The sequence below is a fragment of the Mercenaria mercenaria genome, unplaced genomic scaffold, assembly GCF_021730395.1.
Source record: "Mercenaria mercenaria strain notata unplaced genomic scaffold, MADL_Memer_1 contig_5089, whole genome shotgun sequence".
Classification (NCBI taxonomy): domain Eukaryota; kingdom Metazoa; phylum Mollusca; class Bivalvia; order Venerida; family Veneridae; genus Mercenaria; species Mercenaria mercenaria.
This window is the reverse complement of record NW_026463373.1, coordinates 63,978-78,458: the sequence shown is the minus strand read 5'-3', so window position 1 is coordinate 78,458 and position 14,481 is coordinate 63,978. Positions and strand designations below refer to the sequence as shown.

Below are 14,481 nucleotides of genomic sequence, written 5' to 3'. Positions count from 1 at the left end.
TAGAACAGTTTATTTCTATTTGTAACTTTTGGATATATAGAATCTTTTATTATTGTACATGACATTGTGTAGGCCTTACAGTAATCATAGCTAGAATTATGGGTTAGCTTTTAAAGTCCGATAATTATGTTTGGTCTTCCAATTTTGAAAAGTTCTGTTTTAAATGAAAATTGTTTTTACCCCTTATATTTAAGGGACTTTAAGAAACATTTCTACACATAATTGTTTTATACAACTGGTATAAGTTAGGAATATTTCATGTTGGCATATGTTAAGACTTTCTTTTTTAAGGGCATTTTAAAAATTGTATTTTATGTGAACATTTTGTATTTAAACAAATATTTTACTACCATGGGGAAGCATTGATAAAGTATTTGAGACTGCTTCTTACTTTTTTGATTTTTTCAATTATTGCAACTGGTTGCATTTGTTGTGTGCTTTTTTTTAAGACTTTTTGCTGACTGGAGACATAATATGAGCAGTACTGTTATGAAAGTTATTTTAATTAAAAAGTGAAAAATGTTTTAAAAAGTTCAAAAGCCAGTATTATTGATTTATGAAATAGTTGAAAGTTAATGTATTTTTATCTATAATTAAAGATACTAGTGATTATTTTGAAAATTTAATTGTTGAATGAATAAAAACCCAAATTTGCACAGAACTTTTAAAAATTTTCTTTGCCAGAAAATGAAAATAAAAAATGTCCCAAATACAAGCAGAGGTTGTGTTTGTTCAATTTTTATACACCCGTTTGAAGAAGGGGACGTATTATGGGAATGCCGCTGGCGGACGGGCGGCGTCCACAGACTTTGTCCTGAGCATATCTTCTTCATGCATGGAGGGATTTTGATGAAACGTGGCACAGTTGTTCACCATCATGAGACGGAGTGTCATGCACAAGAACCAGGTCCCTAGATCTAAGGTCAAGGTCACACTTAGAGGTCAAAGGTCAAATTCAAGAATTACTTTGTCTGGAGCATATCTTCTTCATGCATGGAGGGATTTTGATTAACTTTTCACAATTGTTCACCATTTGAAAACTGGTGTCATGCGCAAAGAACCAGGTTTAAAGTCAAGTCACACTTAGAGGTCAAAGGATACAAGAATGAAAAACTTTGTCTGGAGCATTTCTTCTTCATGCATGGAGGGATTTTTGATATAATTTGGGCACAATGTTCACCAACATGAGATGGAGTGTGATGCACAAGAACCAGGTCCCTAGTACTTAGGTAAAGGCCAAAGGTCAGATACAAGAATGACTTTGTCTGGAGTATTTCTTCTTCATGCATGGAGGGATTTTGATGTAACTTGGCACAATTGTACACCATGAGACGGAGTGTCATGCGCAGGCCCCTTCTTTAGAATTACTTCCCTCTGTTGTTACTATATATAGCTTATATTGTAACTTTTTCATTACTAGTTGTAGGGAAAAATCGAGACCACTTTTCTGTAGTACAACATGCATGTTACATCCAATTTTGAGGTGTATTTTGACATAACTCTACCTGGTAAGGATATTTGTGCGGACATACAATTTTTTTTTTTTTTTTTTTGAGATTTATTACTTCCGTTAGTTGTTACTATAAATAACTTATATTGTAGCTTTTTTATAATTGACCGTAGGGAAAAACCAAGGCCACTTTTCTGTGATACAACATAGATATTACTTTCAAATTTTAGGTGTATTTTAAGGTATCTCTACCTGGCAAGGAGTTTTTTTGTGGACTTAGAAAAACAGAAGAACTACAATAATTACTAAACAACCACAAAACTCCATTTGCAAATACAGGTGCTATTTGCTAAATTGCTGTGACGAGCGTATATTGTGACATTTTTTTTTTCACATATTTTTGCAGTGACTACAACATAATTTTTGGGATAAAAATAAAATCCAGTGCTAAAACTTGAATTTGTGTCTAAGGCTTTCCAGTTAAGTTAATGCCATAAATGTGTGATTTTTGCAAAGGGCATTACGCAATTCGTACATAATATTAATAAACTTGTTCACACAATGGCCCCATAAAAAGACCCCAAACTGGACTGTTTACTAGTTTAAAAGCTGATAAAATTAAACTATTCTAACACAGTCCCATTTGTTTTCCTATAACCAAAGAAGGCATAAATAATAAGTTATAAATTTCACCAAAAATCATTGATGTGCATTACAGTTATTACAAATTTCTGGTCCTTTAATAAATAGCAGCAAGCTGGAAAAAAAAAAACATAAAACATGCAAATATTAAATTTGGTAGATGTTGTCAAAGATGTGCATAATAATCCATGATATTGTGTTTAGAACAGAAAAAAATATATCTTTGTGAATTTCTCTTGGAATAAAATTGATTTTTGTCACTCAGACGCCTATTTTTATGGGCACATGTGCCTTAGTTTTTATTAATTTCTTCGCATCTGGGCTCCAATGATTATTTTCAAGGACGGATCACTGTTGAATATATTATTTCTTAATTAAACATCTCGAAATTTTAAAAATACTGCTTCCTTAAATATTTGAAAGTGTTCTTCTACACCCAAGGGAATGTAGCTGGTGTGATTTAAATGCAACTGACTATCGTATTTGATCAGTATAATGTCTGTTCAAAAAACTAAAGTTCCCTGAAAAAAAGAAACTCTTGTCTTTCTCTATATGTACACGTACTTTGTATCCATCACCATCCTCCTGCCATACATATACTTCCAATTTGTCTTCATCAAAACTTTCTCCTGAAAACCCAAAGTTCCAGCTTTGTAGACCACGCCTGTCTATATCTTTAAATTATCCAATTTTCCATGTTTTGCATTATAATATAAACCATCAAGCGCAAATCTCACATAACAAGTCAGTTTGTATGATTGTTACCGTCAAGGTCACTGCAACAACGTGAATATTAAACGGTTCAACTGAATCTGGTTTTGTTTTACTTTTCGAATTTCAAAGATGTGAATTTTGCTCCAGATTTAGCCCTACTTCTCTCGCCCCCAATCAGGTAACCTTTCGGTCGCGAGTCAATCTGTCTATACTTACTACCTGGTTCACATTGCTTTGCAACGGCTGGCCACCCTTTGTCTGAACCGTTGTTATGGAATTTAGTGACGATGTTCCAACTATCCGCCCCGAACTTTAATGTCAAGTGGAGATTTTGGAATACTGGGGTCATAAAGGTTATATTCAATATCCATCCTGGATGTAATAAGAAATGTCCCTGCGATCTGATGTTACCTCTGCATAATCTCTGAATGTTCGCCCACTGTCGTCCAGAGGCCAAAGATGGGAGAAGAATCGAGCAGACTCCAACATTTTCATTAACTGCCAGGGTTTTGGTTTTCCATCTAAAAAGAGTGTGTTCATAAGATTTAAATTTGGCATTGTGCTTTTTAGGAGAAAAGCAGCTGAACTGCACATGTAATTTCTATACCTACAATATATATCGTAAAGTCACAAATATTCACGGCCGGATGGGGGTGGGGGACTAATTTTCAAGGATTTCTTTGCTGAGACAATCTAAAAGTTTAACCCGAAACAGTATTCATTTTAAGAAGTTCAAAATATAAATTCACAAAACATCACTGTCAAAACCACGCATTTCATGCCCGCAGAATTAAATGATGTCACTTTCTATTGCTTGCCTCTGTTAAAACACTCTTTTCGCTAGAATGACGTCACGTTTACGTGCGATGACGTCAAAGTTTTTGTTGCGACCAAGAAAGAGTGCTTCTATATTCTATCTAATGTTTGAGATTAATGGCATATAAGAATCGAAATAATTTATAGCACAAACGTGCTTTAACACTAGTTATACACTTGGGTGGTAATACGTCGTTCAAATAATTTCACTCAGGCTGCGCCCTCGTGAAATTATTACGCCTGACGTATAACCACCCATCGTGCATAAATAGTGTTAAAGCATTCTTTTGGTACAAATTATTTCTTAAATAAAGCATATTCACAAGTTAATGAGTTGTCAGTTAAATATGAGTATCAAAACCCTGCTCTAGCAAGAGGGTTTTAAAAAATGAACTCCACTTACTCTTAGAATCAAAATCACTGTAGTGTTTGACCAGATGTATGTACCAAAGCTTCACCTTCTCCTCGTCCAAAAGACATGGAAAGTTCATCAACTTTAGGTGGTTGATGCGTCTCTGGCTATAAAAAAAGATCACAGAATCATATTCAATTTACACATCATTACACAGTATAAAAGGACATCTATATAGTATGCAGTTTAACCAGAAAATTTTTGTCTTAATACATTACTGAAAACTAAATATAAAATTATATCAATTAATTTTTAACAATTATGTAAGTAAACTGCTTAAAAATTTGAGTTCATGCATTTACTGACTAGTGAGCCAAGATGCATGTTCAGACAGTCAAAGATAGGAAGACATAATTGACCCCCCTTTTATTCACGTTGGTCAAAAGTGTTTTATTACATGACACTGTTTAATATCTTTATATTCAAATTCTCATTTGTTATATTTCATTACAAATGACCCCTTCATATTTTGGGATTTCCTTGCCCAAAAGGGGATACATAATCTGGGCTTATGTCTGTTTTTAAAACTTGTAAAAACTGACGGAATATGAGAAGAAGGACTGATGATGAATAAATTTATGACAAATAAAGATGGTTGAATGAGATGGTCACTGTATCAATGATTATGAAAAATAAATGCTGCTTGTGATGTATGAATGATGGCTACTTTATTATTTATCATGATTGTTCAGATTTATTTAGTATGAACTTTTTTATACAAAATCAACATTTTAAAGGATTTCAGTCATTATTCAGGTTTCATTGAAGCCCTCTAGTCTGTTTATAAGTGAGAGTAGAAAGGGAAAGACACATCAATTTTAACTAATTTAATATGTATCTACCAGTTTCGGTCATACAATAACCTTCATCAGGAAGTTTGAACAACATTCGAGCAGATCTGACCCAAAAAGTCCCAAAGCCCACTAATCCCAAAAGTTTACATTGAAATTTAAAATGTGAGTATAATTTTGTGACCTAGGGAAAGGGCTAGTTCCTTTTCCAATTCATGTTAGGTTTAAGGCAAATTTGCACTATTAGCAGTCCTGTCCTAAGCCTTTGGACCACTTAATGTATAACCTGGCCCATTCATAGTTGCAAAACAGACTTTGGACAATAGTTTTGATTATTTTATGACTTGTAAAGATACCGCCTATAAATCTCATTGACCAGTCAATAACTGGTCAAATGCACGATCCTAAGTCCATAGAAAGTGTCTGATTATATTCACCGCAAAAAGTAATTTTATAAACAAACTTGAATGAGCATATATTCTTCAGAACAAACTTGTGCATTGTACTAATACACTGTAGATATATCAAACACCAGCCTTTTATATAATCACTGCATCATCAAGCAGTATAAGTTGATTGCCCAGTTCCGATGAACTATTACATCAGTTGGGAATATGTTGTTTTCAAAACAATATCGATATGTAATTTTCTTCGGCAAATAAATGCCCTAATATATGAACATTAAACAGCAATTGTTCTGGTTAAAAGAAGTGTCATCTGTTCCTCTAGAAATATTTGCCATTTCTGACACACTTTCACCAGTTCCGCTTTAACGCTTAAATAAAATTGCCAAAAACTGCGGAAATTATAAGACGGGCAAAAGGGACAGTACATTTCAGCAATTGGCATGTTTGACGTAAATATTAAGAACTTGTGTTGAAAGGGTCTAGCATTCATGATTTCAAAATTTAGCCACTGAATCTGGCTCAAGGTGTGGTTTGAATATACCAACATAGTTCTGGAATTGCTGCCTTGGGTTAAAATTGGATTACACCTTTCCAAGTGTTCCCTGCAAGGATGAATAATACCATTAACGGATTCTAAAAATGAAAATGACTGATGCTTTAAGGCCATGTCCGAAGAGCTTAAGCAGGTACATTCCGGAAATCATAGAATTGGGTGTTGGTGCCTCAAACAAGCAAAGCAAGTCAATGTGGATATAATTAATGTGGACAAAGTGTTACGTCTTTTCTTTAGTTACTAGTAAACTGTTTATAATTAATTATGGCATGATGTTTTTTTTCTAAATGCAACGCATTGAAATGGTATACATGTAATAGAAAATGCTGTATATCTGGGGAGGGAGGAGAGATACAAGTTACCACAGGCGTACAAAAAATCAGACATAAATATGAAGTCCTATAGATTTCTATATCACTACTGTATTGGTCTAAGAAAACCCTTCATGTTAGATCTACCTCAGGTCTGCTGTACCATTAACTGGTCAAACGACTGAATCTCTTAAAAATGTATCGATACCTGTGTCCTGGAGGTCTTGTATCCTGCATGTTTACACAAAATTTGTAGAAAAGTCTTCTAAGATCAGCAAGGTTGGAAAAACGTGGTTTGTAATGAAGCAATCTGGATGTCACATGATTTGTTCTAGATAACATTTTTGTTTCATTTTACAAACACTTTGAACGCTTGTTTTAAGTGACGTTTTTTGAAGGAAAGCATCCCAGTCACTAGGATCACCCCAAATACAGGTCAAAAATTAGGACGGAGGATCTAGTGGTTGAACACTACTAAATCAGTCTTTTTCCCGTCTATATTTCAGGTTAGAGGACACCAATTGTTTTCCCCGTAGACTTCCGTTATAACAGTATATGCCTGATTCTCGTCGATTCGAGCTTTCCCATCGATTCGAGCCCTTTTGTTTTACAGGGCCGTCGCCGGCTTTGTAAAAGTGGTCCGGCCTTCGGCGTCCCGTGAGTGCTGAAAACAGGAGAGGGGGAAATCACGAGAGAGGGATTTCCCCTTCCCTATCCTCTCTCTCTCTCTCTCTCTTAACGGGGGTTCGGGGGTTCTCCCACAAGAAAATTTTAAGATTTGGGATGCAAATAAGTGCGTTTTTCTTGCATATTGAAAGCATTTTCTGTTAAAATTTTCAATCAATTTCATGATATTTTTAAAGGATAACTTTCCAACATTGGCCAATTTTAGCAAATTGCTATAAATGTTGATGTATTGTTTTATAGTTGAGTTGTATGTCGGCATTTCGTTTGACTAAAAACAATTTTTAAGATAAATAATCATATTTTGAAATATTACCAAATGGCGTCTCGCGAGTGCCGAAGGAAGGAGCTAGAGGGTGGATCCCCACCCCAACCCTATCATTATTCGAAGCGGGCTTCGGGGGTTCTCCCCCGATAAAATATTTACATTTGGGATGCCAGTAAGTGCGTTTTTCTTGCATTTCGAAAGCAGTTTCTGTTAAGATTTTCAGTCAATTTCATGTTATTTTTCAAGGATAATTTTCCAACATTTGGCCAATTTTAGCAGATTGCTATAAATGTTGATGTATTTATTATAGTTAATATGTATGTCGTCATTATTTAAGATAAATAATCGTATCTGAAAGTCATAATTAGAAGAAATTGGCTTTCGGTAAGTTTTGTTTTAAACACAATTGATTTCCATTTTTTAAACATATGGCATGTTTTTTTTATTTAAACAATTATTATAGATTATAAAAGAAATCGTCCTTTATATCATACTGGAACCCGCCCGCTTAGCTCAGTAGGTAAGAGCATTGGTCTACGGATCGCGGGGTCGTGAGTTCGTTATGTTCTCCGTGACTATTTGATAAACGACATTGTGTCTGAAATCATTAGTCCTCCGCCTCTGATTCATGTGGGGAAGTTGGCAGATACTTGCGGAGAACAGGTTTGTACTGGTACAGAATCCAGGAAGTCTGGTTAGGTTAACTGCCGCCGTTACATGACTGAAATACTGTTGAAAAACGGCGTTAACCCCCTCCCCCCCCACCCCCACCCCAAAGAAAAACAAAACAAACAAACAAATTATATCATACTGGATGAAAGATCCATCGGGAAATGGTTTAGTTATGATTAATCCAGTCAAGCAGGGTTGATAAATTTGACAAGGAAAGTGTCAAAGTTGTTTTCACACCTTCGGACATTCATGACCGATACCACTCTTGGTGGATAGTTACTGTTAACAAGGCAATATTTTGACACTTTTAAAAAAGCAAAAGATGAATGCAAAAATCTGGTCCGGACGATTACAGTCGATATCATGCTTGGCCAAAAAAGTGGTCCGGCCATTGCCGGACCGGCCGGACCGTCCGCGACGGCCTTGTTTTAGTAATATGGCGTGTACGGCTTTCCATAAATCGAAACATGTACATCTAATCTCATGTTTTTCAAGAATTATCTTAGTGCCACCAAAACATCAGACGGAAAACATATGTGATACTTTATTTAAGTATTCCCAGTCCATGCACTATTTAAAGTGAAATTTCTGAGATACTCTAGCTTGAGTACCTAACTAAGAGGCCTGTACTGGTTCTTACCAGGAAAGACGGCTTTGCGTGTGTCGAAAATTACTTATATTATTATTACACCAGATTTATATAGCACCCTTTTTCATGATATAATGCTATACATCGGGCACATTAAAGAATTAGACTGTCTATTCGCAAAGAGCTAGGTCAAATTAGCCGAACAGGCCTGTATCTAAACAGGATTTCTCTCTTATCTGTTCGGAAGGGTGTGGGGTGTGGTGCGGGGGGTGGGGGGGGGGGGGGGGGGGCTTTACCTCACTCTGTCCCCTCTGGTTAGATCGCTCCGTGTCTGTACTAGTAGAGGATGAATTTTGTGCCCTGTGTGGCTGCGTTTGCTATATTTAAAGCGCCTTTGAACGTGTTTATCATGAAAAAGGGTGCTACATAAATCTGGTGTAATAATAATGTAATAATAATATAAGTAATTTTCATGGGAATGAGCTAGATGCCTCCATGTTTACATCGTTGGAATGGCGGGAGAAATTCGTTTGATTAAACCTTTTTTTCAATACACATAAAATGTAGCAAATTTGTCAAAATGTATAATAAATTACTGCAAATGCACTAAATTTTTTTTTGCAAAAATTAATCACCTTTTGGGGTTGTTTACATGTCTGACCAGTCAGATCAGACAAACATTACCTTATTCCTAAATTTAAGCATACCTTATTCCAGTAAATTTCATGTACTTTTTTAATTAGTGGTTTTCATAAAAGCTACCGTATTAGTAATGGTAACCATTTTTGATTATTGTTTTGCATGAAATAAAAATAATTTAGTCAGAATTGCGTTAAAACTTCAAAGTTAAACATTACGATTCCTTAGTTTGAAACGGTCTTAAGTGATTTTGTGAAGATTATCATTCACATTTCCATAATTGTTGTTGAATAAGTAATAGGTATCACGCCAGTAATTAGAATGGTTTAGAAATACATGTATTGTGTAATATTTGTATGTTTATACATATGTACTCTGGAAATATTGAGCATATAAATATGGCCGCTGAAATGTTTTTGATAATGATTCGTAAATGGTTTACAGACTGCCACAGTTTTTGTGGTAGATTTATTGAGTGTCCGCATTATATTTTAGAAGTGATGATAATGACATATTAGTAACGGTAACCATTATTACTTGATTAATTAAGGCTTTCCATAGAACAACAGTACTTTATTCAGACTGACTTAAAAAAATTCAAGCCAAATATTATGATTCCTTGCTTTAAAACGGTCTAAAGGGATATGAATTGTTTTTGTTGTATTGTTTATTTGAGTAATGAAAATGACCTGTTAGTAACGAATTATAGTTTTGCATGGAACAAAAAAAAACTTAAGTAAGACTTGCGTTTTAATTTCTTAAGTCAGAATGGAAGCATTGTGCATATAAATATGGTGGATTTATTTTTATCATGATTTGTAAATGGATTTCTGACTCTCAAAAATTGTTTTTGTTTTATGTTTATTAAAGAATTGCATTATATTGAAATTGGTGACAATCACATATTAGTAACGGTTGCCATCAATAGAGTGTAACACCATGGTAGCATCTTGCTTTTGCTATGATTTGTGTATACATTTTTACATGTATTCAGTGTTACCTAGCACTTGTGTACCTATGTCTTTGCTTATGATTTGTGTATATACCTTTACCAGTATTAAGTATTACATTGCACCTGTGTACCTGTGTTGGTGACAGTAACTGAATAGAGGTTCTGGTATTAATGATAAGTAACGTAAATATCAAGGCGATAATTCCTTGTTGTATATTATGTAACATAGAACTTCTCAGAACAGTACAGCTAAACATAACACAACACAATAAACAATATTCATTCATATAATACATCAAACATAACATAACTTAACGTAACGTAGCATTAACATAACATAACATAACATAACATAACATAACATAACATAACATATTAACATAACATAACTCAACACAACACAAAATACAACACAACTTAAGATTAACATCAACATAACACAATGTGACATAATGCAACATAACAACGTAAGAGTTTACAAGTATTTTATATGGTTTATATTCTCTGAAGCCATCCTTCTTAATTACTAAATATCGCACACTGCCTTTATCTAGTGTCCGAACATACTCAGTTGTAGATTAGCGTCCCTCTCTCTCCTATTTCTATATGAAACATCTCTTATGTATCACTTGTTTTATTTATTTTATTGTATTCTATCTTATCCTCCTTTTGTCTTTCTCTATGTATCCACCTGTGATGATACTACAAGTGATCTTTCGTGTCCACTATCTAAGTCAGTTTCGGGGCATTCCTTGACCAAACACTTAACTTCACTTCCACTCGATAATGGTTAAACATGCACGTGTTTTTGCAAATGTCCCGAATAGAAGCAAGTCATTATCTAGGGGTGTTTTGAGTATTTTCAGGAACCCTTTTTCTTTTCCCTTAGTGACCCACTTCTGTCTGCTTATTGTTGTGATGCAAGATCCTCTCCGGTTGGTATCTTTTTCATTCAGCTTTACATGCAACAATACACCTCAACTTTTCATACATTTTCCAACTAGAAAGGTATATGCAAATATCTTGCGTTATAGATCAAATTCATTATTTATAAAATTCAGTTTGACTTTGCTTTTCGAGTGTGTGTTGGTAACGTGGCTTCATGTTTTACTCACAAACGCTGGTGATATTCAGAAAAACCCTGGACCAGATTCTGTCGCCTCCTCAGCTGAGTCTTCTACAGGCTTTTTAGAAGCCCCACTTCATGTTCACAATCATCTTTCTTTTATCCACTATAATGTTCAAAGTATTCAGAATAAAATTGATATCTTGTCTGCTGAACTTACCGATTTTGACATTTTGGCCTTTACTGAAACTTGGCTTAGTGAATCAGTTACGAGCACTGATCTTACTATTCCAACATTCCATCCGCCAATTCGAAAGGATAGACAGTTCGACAATCATGGAGGAGTTATAATTTATGTGAAAAACAATCTTTATTTCAAGCACAGACCTGATCTTGAACCCAATCGGCTAGAATGTCTCTGGATTGAGGTGATTCTTCGTAATAACAAGCATGTCCTGTTTGGAAATTTTTATCGACCACCCGGCTCCGATACCATCTACAATAACCTTATTGAAGATTCCTTTTCTATGGCTACTGACACAGGGATAGCTGATATCTTTATTACAGGTGACTTTAACTTCAATATCCAAAATCCAAATACTTGTCTTAAAGTTTCATCTCTTTGCCAACAAAATGGCCCCGTACAGTTAATCCAAGAACCTACTCATTATACGGAGCTTTCTAATTCTACAACTGACTTGATCTTTGCTTCTAACCAACAAGCAGTACTCCATTCTGGAGTTGGTGACCATTTTCTCGAACAGAATATTAGATATCACTGTCCTGTCTACTGTATTCTTAAGTTCAAAAAACCAAAGATGCCTTCCTATACAAGACAAATTTGGATGTACGAACAAGCCGATTTTAATGCTCTCAGACAAAAGTTTCTAATGGTGGACTGGGACTCATGCTATCAAGATGACATAAACACCCATGTATCCAATGTCACTGAGAAAATTCTCCAGATAAGTAAAACGTCTATCCCAAACAAAACCGTAATGATACGTCCTGACGATGTTCCATGGATGACAAATACAGTTCGTAGAAGTATTCGGAGGCGCAAGCGGGCATACAGAAACGCCAAAAGCCACAACACCGAGGCTCCAAAAGACTGGTGGACTACACTGAGGGCTTTCATTTCAAAAGACTCCCGGAAGTCACTGCCTCCTCTTATAAATTCTGATTCCAACACTTTAACATTTGGCTCCCTCAAAAAAGCTGAGCTTCTGAACAATTTCTTTGTGGAACAGACTCATCTGAATGATCATGGCAAAACTGTTCCAGCGCCTAATGTTCTGTCTGAAGATGTTCAACTATCATCTATTGCTATCCAACCTATAGAAGTTGAAGACGTTCTTAGAAATCTTCCGATTGCAAAAGCGACCGGTCCTGACGGTGTAGGCTATCGTATTCTCCGTGAAGGGTCTCACGAACTTTCATTTCCACTTTGTTCTCTCTTTAACCATTCTCTTCAGCAATGTGTAGTTCCAGATTCTTGGAAGGAAGCTCATGTATGTGTTGTCTTCAAGAAAGGTGATCCAGCGCTTGTTAATAATTATCGCCCTATCTCGCTTCTTTGTTGTATTGAAAAAGTTTTTGAAAGAATTGTGTTTAAACACACTTACAACCATCTACTCGATACGCACTTTATTTCTCCTTATCAGTCTGGTTTCAGGCCAGGGGACTCAACAGTTAACCAGCTTGCCTTTCTTTATGATACTTTCGGCAAAGCCCTTGACGACGGACTTGAAGTTAGGGCGGTCGTTTTTGATATCAGCAAAGCCTTTGACAGGGTGTGGCATCAGGGCCTCTTAATAAAAGTCCAAAATGCCGGTGTCTCAGGGAATCTTTTAAAATGGTTCACCAACTATCTATCTGGACGGCGTCAACGTGTTGTACTTCCTGGTATTTCTTCATCCTGGGCATATATTGCTGCCGGTGTTCCCCAGGGATCAATATTGGGTCCCCTGTTGTTCTTAATATTTATAAATGATATCGTCCTTGATCTTGGTAGTCATATCCGCCTTTTTGCAGATGACACTAGTCTTTACATCATTGTTGACTTTCCGGTCCCAGCTGCGGAGCTTCTGCAATCGGACATTCTTAAAATCATGTCATGGGCTGATCAATGGCTTGTAGATTTCAATCCTTCAAAGTCAGAATCACTTCTTATATCCAGAAAAACAACACAGCTGCTTCGTCCTGCTCTGACTATGTTTGGCCAAGTGATTCCGGAAGTGTCACATCATAAACATCTTGGACTCATACTTACTAATGACTGTTCTTGGCATGAACATGTCAACTACATCACTGAAAAAGCCTGGACACGAGTACACATTATGCGTAAATTGAAAATGACTCTCGACAAGAAATCCCTTGAAACGATATATACTTCTTTTGTTCGCCCTATTTTAGAGTATGCCGACGTTATCTGGAATAACTGTACAGCTTTTGAAAAGGATCAGTTAGACAAGATTCAGAATGAATGTGCGCGAATTGTGACAGGAGCAACTAGACTAGTATCCCTAGAAAATCTCCAACGCGAAACCCATTGGAAATCGCTTGAAAACAGAAGAAGAGACCACAGATTGATTTTATTTTATAAAATGAAAAAAGGACTGACCCCGGAGTATCTACAACAGTTAATTCCTCCGTCAGCAGGAGCTTCAACCCAATACAATCTTCGCAATCCTGACTTTATAAGACCGGTATACTCGCGCACTTCACAGTACTTCAACTCATTCTTACCTGCTACTATACGTGATTGGAACAATTTGTCCGCTGAAATCCGAAATGCGCCAACTTTGACTAGCTTCAAGAATCTTTTGAAAAATAACGTTAACAAAACTCCAAAAGAGCCCAGGTCCTTCACGCGAGACTTCGGATGAAGTGCAGTAGCTTGAATTATCACTTGTTTCTACGTAATATTGTTGAATCCCCTCTCTGTCAGTGCGGTGAAGTAGAAAACAGTCAACACTTCTTATTTGTATGTAGAGCTTATGACAACTGTCGCACCTCACTTCTGGCGAGTCTTGTCCCTATCACTAGAAATGTTTGTGAAACTACCCTGCTCTTTGGTGACGACTCTTTATCTGATGAAGATAACATAGAACTATTTGCAGCTGTCCAGAAGTATATTCTTGACAGTGGAAGGTTCACTAATAATTAACATTGACTTTCATTGTGACATGTGCTGTAATATCTTGATAACACCTGACATCCTTCTACGTTTTAACTGTTCATCTGCAGGTGGATTATTTCTATTTTCATTATTTTTCACTTATTTTCATTTATTGATTTATTCCTTTCTTTCTCTACATATTTTTCTTATAACTATCACGATTTGAAATTCTTTACTTCTCTTACTAGCACTTAACTTATTTGTGACTTCTGAAATATGACTGAACAGGCTAATAATATTTTGTCTTTTTCTTGGTAACTATAGGAATAAAAGAGCCTTGTATGATGTTAAGTGACTACGATTTTCTTACTAGCACTTAACTTATTTGTGACTT

At 35.7% G+C, this 14,481-nt stretch overlaps 1 pseudogene; it reads right to left on the bottom strand.

Annotated features, from left to right (window-relative positions):
• Window positions 1-2,566: 2,566 nt before the first annotated feature.
• Window positions 2,567-4,095, bottom strand: LOC128554510 (uncharacterized; annotated as a pseudogene).
• Between the last annotated feature and the right edge of the window lie 10,386 nt (window positions 4,096-14,481).